Raw genomic sequence first — 7,464 nt, forward strand, 5'->3', positions numbered from 1 at the left:
CAAGTCGATTTCAATGAAAAAATCATGAAAAACTAATGTCGGCATTTTGACCTTGTCGGTATTTTAAATGTCAGGATTTTGACCTTGTCGGGATTTTGACTGTCGGTCAATTGCTGTCGGTAAATTGACTGCATCCCCATGGAACATGTATGCATAAATTGAGAAAACTAAGATTTTCTAAACAATTATAGTCTGAATGTAATGTTTTATAAATGCAAACGCTACATATTTGAGAGTAAGCAGTGGATTAGTTAAGCAACTATGGTGAGATGCAGTTAAAATACCTGCTTTTGGGATCCCGGCGATCAGGAGACTGACGTCGGAATCCCAATACAGCCGGTGAAATACTGCCAGACAGAATCCTGACAGCCGCAGGTTATTCCCACTAGTTGGTGGGTCCATGCTACCAAAATATAGGGACTAATTCAGGTTGGATCGGATTAAGCGATCCAACCACAATTTTTGAGAAAAAGATGCGGGCGAATGCGCAGTGCCCATCCTGCGCATGCGCCCGCATTCTCTGCGGGGGGGGGGGGTGCAGAAAATGTGACTGCCTCTGCCTGTCAATCAGGCAGAGGCGCTCGCGGGGTGGGGGGTGGACAACTCTCCGTTTCGAGGGAGGAGAAAGAGCGATACTGGGGCAGTGCAGCAGGAATGGGGTGGAGGCGGCCAAACAGGGAGGGTGTTGGGGGCATGATCACGGTGGCTGCATGGTGTCACATGCAGCTGTCACGATCGCGAACATGGCGGAGGGACTCCTGCGGGTGCAGCTAAGCTGCGCTTGCAGGAGGCTTCCACAGTTTCTGCTAACAAGCAGATATTGCGAAGTGTTCATAATAACTGCTTGTTGAACTGGGGGAGGCGGCAGTCAGCATGCTGGGCCATCTTGCCCAGCAATGGGCGGCCCCAGCATGCGATCCAAAGGATAGCAAATTCTGCTAATTAAAAGAATTTGCTATCCTTACTGAATTAGGCCCATAACCTGTGGTGAGCAAAGTGAGCCAACAGGACCAAAGCGTGGCGAGGGCAGCGAGCCCACAAGGGATTCTGGCAGACGGGATGCCACTGGGATTCCGGCAGATGGATGCCGCTGTTGGTATACTGATAGCTGGTACCTCATCTGCAGGTAAAACATATGTATTCCACTATGGCTTCTCTTCACTGTTTCAATATCCACCACAAAATAGCCTTGCCTTGAAAGAATATGCTCAGTTAAGTTGCTAGGTAGAGATATTCAAAGTTATTTCAAAGTGTTTCTAAAGTTCAAAAGTTTTCAATAAGGTTCGTTCAAGCTAATATGAGCCAGGTGACCATGATTCTGCTTCTTACACTGTATGCTATTTTTACAAAAAAAAATTATGTCGACATTGACAAAAAATACAGAAAAACGAATTTCAGTATTTTGACATGTCGGCATTTCACATGTCGGTATTCTGACTATGTCGGCATTTTGAACATGTCGGCATAATGAATGTCGGTATTTTGACTGTGTCGGTATTGTGACTGTAGGTCAATGGCTGTCGGGATTATGACCATTGTCATTGTGTCCATCTGTAAATCATACTGAACCCTCCCATCTACAAGATACTGTACAGTATATCTCTTTATATTACAACACAGTAGCTGTGGTGATTATGACTTATCAATACTTTCCATCCATCCTGATTGGTGCAGGGCATTCCTGCTTTTTGGGCACTGTCCCACCATCCCACCGATAGGCCAAAATGTGCTGCAGTGGGGAAAGGATTGTGAGGTCATAGCAGAGGATCAGTGAATGGATACCGCATACTAAACACATCATCCTTTCTACTTAAAGAGTCAAGTTGCCAGCACCAGAGCTTTGTTACTATAGGATCAGAACTATTATAAGCAGCTCTGTATGAACACCTAGCCAGTTTATGGATCCTTGTCTCGATGGACCTGCATTCTTAATCTTGTATATTCTTGGCTGCTTTTCCATTCTTTGTCCCCTGGTACTATCTCTTTGGCTCTTGGTACCTGACTCTCAGAAGACCACCTTCTCTGGTTCTTAACTCATGGATCTTGGTTGGTTATCAATAGTGATGAGCGGGTTCGGATCCTCGGGATCCGAACCCGCCCGAACTTCACCTTTTTTTTCACGGGTCCAAGCAACTCGGATCCTACCACCTTGCTCGGTTAACCCGAGCGCGCCCGAACGTCATCATCCCGCGGTCGGATTCTCGCGAGATTCATATTCTATATAAGGAGCCGCGCGTCGCCGCCATTTTTCACTCGTGCATTGGAGATGATCGTGAGAGGACGTGGCTGGCGTCCTCTCAGTTTCTATGTTCAGTGGGCTGCAAGTTGTGCTGCAAATATCTGTGCTCAGTGTGCGGCAAATATCTGTGCTCAGTGTGCTGCAAGTGCAAATATCTACGTTCTCTGCCTGAAAAACGCTCCATATCTGACTGTGCTCAGTGTGCTGCAAACAGCTGTGCTTAGTGTGCTAATTGCTTTATTGTGGGGACTGGGGACCAGCAGTATTATATAGTAGGAGGACAGTGCAGAGTTTTGCTGACCAGTGACCACCAGTATTATACGTTCTCTGCCTGAAAAACGCTCTATATCTGTGCTGCATTGTAGTATATAGTAGGAGGACAGTGCAGAATTTTGCTGACCACCAGTATAACTATATATATAGCAGTACGGTACAGTAGTCCACTGCTCTACCTACCTCTGTGTCGTCAAGTATACTATCCATCCATACCTGTGGTGCATTTCAGTTTTGCACAGTTTGCTGACCACCAATATATACTATAAAGCAGTACGGTACAGAAGGCCACTGCTCTACCTACCTCTGTGTCGTCAAGTATACTATCCATCCATACCTATGGTGCATTTCAGTTTTGCACAGTATGATGACCACCAGTATATACTATATAGCAGTACGGTACAGTAGGCCACTGCACTACCTACCTCTGTGTCGTCAAGTATACTATCCATCCATACCTGTGGTGCATTTCAGTTTTGCACAGTTTGCTGACCACCAGTATATACTATATAGCAGTACGGTACAGTAGGCCACTGCTCTACCTACCTCTGTGTCATCAAGTGTACTATCCATCCATACCTGTGGTGCATTTCAGTTTTGCACAGTTTGCTGACCACCAGTATATACTATATAGCAGTACGGTACAGTAGGCCACTGCACTACCTACCTCTGTGTCGTCAAGTATACTATCCATCCATACCTGTGGTGCATTTCAGTTGTGCGCAGTATATATAGTAGTAGGCCATTGCTATTGATATATTACAGGCATATAATTCCACACATTAAAAAATGGAGAACAAAAATGTGGAGGGTAAAATAGGGAAAGATAAAGATCCACTTCCACCTCGTGCTGAAGCTGCTGCCACTAGTCATGGCCGAGACGATGAAATGCCATCAACGTCGTCTGCCAAGGCCGATGCCCAATGTCATAGTAGAGAGCATGTAAAATCCAAAAAAATAAAGCTCAGTAAAATGACCCAAAAATCTAAATCAAAATTGTCTGAGGAGAAGGGTAAACTTGCCAATGTGCCATTTACGACACGGAGTGGCAAGGAACGGCTGAGGCCCTGGCCTATGTTCAAGGCTAGTGGTTCAGCTTCACCTGAGGATGGAAGCACTCATCCTCCTGCTAGAAACTTAAAAGAGTTAAGATGGCAAAAGCACAGCAAAGAACTGTACGTTCTTCTAAATCACAAATCCCCAAGGAGAGTCCAATTGTGTCGGTTGCAATGCCTGACCTTCCCAACACTGGACGGGAAGAGGTTGCGCCTTCCACCATTTGCACGCCCCCTGCAAGTGCTGGCAGGAGCACCCGCAGTCCAGTTCCTAATAGTCAAATTGAAGATGTCACTGTTGAAGTACACCAGGATGAGGATATGGGTGTTGCTGGCGCTGAGGAGGAAATTGACAAGGAGGATTCTGATGGTGAGGGGGTTTGTTTAAGTCAGGCACCGGGGAGACACCTGTTGTCCGTGGGACGAATATGGCCATTGACATGTCTGGTCAAAATACAAAAAAAAATCACCTCTTCGGTGTGGAATTATTTCAACATAAATGCGGACAACTGGTGTCAAGCCGTGTGTTGCCTTTGTCAAGCTGTAATAAGTAGGGGTAAGGACGTTAACCACCTAGGAACATCCTCCCTTATACGACAACTGGACCGCATTCATCAGAAGTCAGTGACAAGTTCAAAAACTTTGGATGACAGCGGAAGCAGTCCACTGACCACTAAATCCCTTCCTCTTGTAACCAAGCTCCTGCGAACCACACCACCAACTCCCTCAGTGTCAATTTCTTCCTTAGACAGGAAAGCCAATAGTCCTGCAGGCCATGTCACTGGCAAGTCTGACGAGTCCTCTCCTGCCTGGGATTCCTCCGATGCATCCTTGAGTGTAACGCCTACTGCTGCTGGCGCTGCTGTTGTTGCTGCTGGGAGTCGATCGTCATCCCAGAGGGGAAGTCGGAAGACCACTTGTACTACTTCCAGTAAGCAATTAACTGTCCAACAGTCCTTTGCGAGGAAGATGAAATATCACAGCAGTCATCCTGCTGCAAAGCGGATAACTCAGGCCTTGGCAGCCTGGGTGGTGAGAAACGTGTTTCCGGTATCCACCGTTAATTCACAGGGAACTAGAGACTTGATTGAGATACTGTGTCCCCGGTACCATATACCATCTAGGTTCCATTTCTCTAGGCAGGCGATACCGAAAATGTACACAGACCTCAGAAAAAGAGTCACCAGTGTCCTAAAAAATGCAGTTGTACCCAATGTCCACTTAACCACGGACATGTGGACAAGTGGAGCAGGGCAGACTCAGGACTATATGACTGTGACAGCCCACTGGGTAGATGTATTGCCTCCCGCAGCAAGAACAGCAGCGGCGGAACCAGTAGCAGCATCTCGCAAACGCCAACTCGTTCCTAGGCAGGCTACGCTTTGTATCACCGCTTTACATAAGAGGCACACAGCTGACAACCTCTTACGGAAACTGAGGAACATCATCGCAGAATGGCTTACCCCAATTGGACTCTCCTGGGGATTTGTGACATCGGACAACACCAGCAATATTGTGCGTGCATTACATCTGGGCAAATTCCAGCCCGTCCCATGTTTTGCACATACATTGAATTTGGTGGTGCAGAATGATTTAAAAAACGACAGGGGCGTGCAAGAGATGCTGTCGGTGGCCCGAAGAATTGCAGGCCACTTTCGGCATTCAGCCACCGCGTGCCGAAGACTGGAGCACCAGCAAACACTCCTGAACCTGCCCTGCCATCATCTGAAGCAAGAGGTGGTAACGAGGTGGAATTCAACCCTCTATATGCTTCAGAGGATGGAGGAGCAGCAAAAGGCCATTCAAGCCTATACATCTGCCTACGATATAGGCAAAGGAGGGGTAATGCACCTGACTCAAGTGCAGTGGAGAATGATTTCAACGTTGTGCAAGGTTCTGCAACCCTTTGAACTTGCCACACGTGAAGTCAGTTCAGACACTGCCAGCCTGAGTCAGGTCATTCCCCTCACCAGGCTTTTGCAGAAGAAGCTGGAGACATTGAAGGAGGAGCTAAAACAGAGCGATTCCGCTAGGCATGTGGGACTTGTGGATGGAGCCCTTAATTCGCTTAACCAGGATTCACGGGTGGTCAATCTGTTGAAATCAGAGCACTAAATTTTGGCCACTGTGCTCGATCCTAGATTTAAAACCTACGTTGTATCTCTCTTTCCAGCAGACACAAGTCTGCAGAGGTTCAAAGACCTGCTGGTGAGAAAATTGTCAAGTCAAGCGGAACGTGACCCGTCAACAGCTCCTCCTTCACATTCTCCCGCAACTGGGGGTGCGAGGAAAAGGCTAAGAATTCCGAGCCCACCCGCTGGCGGTGATGCAGGGCAGTCTGGAGCGAGTGCTGACATCTGGTCCGGACTGAAGGACCTGCCAACGATTACTGACATGTCGTCTACTGTCACTGCATATGATTCTGTCACCATTGAAAGAATGGTGGAGGATTATATGAGTGACCGCATCCAAGTAGGCACGTCAGACAGTCCGTACGTATACTGGCAGGAAAAAGAGGCAATTTGGAGGCCCTTGCACAAACTGGCTTTATTTTACCTAAGTTGCCCCACCTCCAGTGTGTACACCGAAAGAGTGTTTAGTGCAGCCGCTCACCTTGTCAGCAATTGGCATACAAGGTTACTTCCAGAAAATGTGGAGAAGATGATGTTCATCAAAATGAATTATAATCAATTCCTCCGTGGAGACATTCACCAGCAATTGCCTCCAGAAAGTACACAGGGACCTGAGATGGTGGATTCCAGTGGGGACGAATTAATAATCTGTGAGAAGGGGGATGTACACAATGAAAGGGGTGAGGAATCGGACGATGAGGAGGAGTTGGACATCTTGCCTCTGTAGAGCCAGTTTGTGCAAGGAGAGATTGATTGCTTCTTTTTTGGTGGGGGCCCAAACCAACCAGTCATTTCAGTCACAGTCATGTGGCAGACCCTGTTGCTGAAATGATGGGTTTGTTAAAGTGTGCATGTCCTGTTTATACAACATAAGGGTGGGTGGGAGGGCCCAAGGACAATTCCATCTTGCACCTCTTTTTTCTTTCATTTTTCTTTGCATCATGTGCTATTTGGGGACTATTTTTTTGAAGTGCCATCCTGCCTGACACTGCAGTGCCACTCCTAGATGGGACAGGTGTTTGTGTCGGCCACTTGTGTCGCTTAGCTTTGCCATCCAGCGACCTTGGTGCACCTCTTTTTTCTTTGCATCATGTGCTGTTTGGGGACTATTTTTTAAATCTGCCATCCTGTCTGACACTGCAGTGCCACTCCTAGATGGGCCAGTTGTCTGTGTCGGCCACTTGGGTCGCTTAGCTTAGTCACACAGCTACCTCATTGCGCCTCTTTTTTTCTTTGCATCATGTGCTGTGTGGGGACTATTTTTTTTAAGTGCCATCCTGTCTGACACTGCAGTGCCACTCATAGATGGGCCAGGTGTTTGTGTCGGCCACTTGGGTCACTTAGCTTAGTCATCCAGCGACCTCGGTGCAAATTTTAGGACTAAAAATAATATTGTGAGGTGTGAGGTGTTCAGAATAGACTGAAAATGAGTGGAAATTATGGTTATTGAGGTTAATAATACTATGGGATCAAAATGACCCCCAAATTCTATGATTTAAGCTGTTTTTGAGGGTTTTTTGTAAAAAAAAACACCCGAATCCAAAACACACCCGAATCCGACAGAAAATGTTCAGGGAGGTTTTGCCAAAACACGTCCGAATCCAAAACACGGCCTCTGAACCGAATCCAAAACCAAAACACAAAACCCGAAAAATTTCCGGTGCACATCACTAGTTATCAAACTGGTCTGAACCCCAGTCTATTAATTAACTTACTGTTTATCTGAGTAATAAGAAAGCTCTTCTTCTGTGTGTAAAGGTACAGT

This window comes from Pseudophryne corroboree, chromosome 1 (genome assembly GCF_028390025.1).
Source record: "Pseudophryne corroboree isolate aPseCor3 chromosome 1, aPseCor3.hap2, whole genome shotgun sequence".
Taxonomy (NCBI): domain Eukaryota; kingdom Metazoa; phylum Chordata; class Amphibia; order Anura; family Myobatrachidae; genus Pseudophryne; species Pseudophryne corroboree.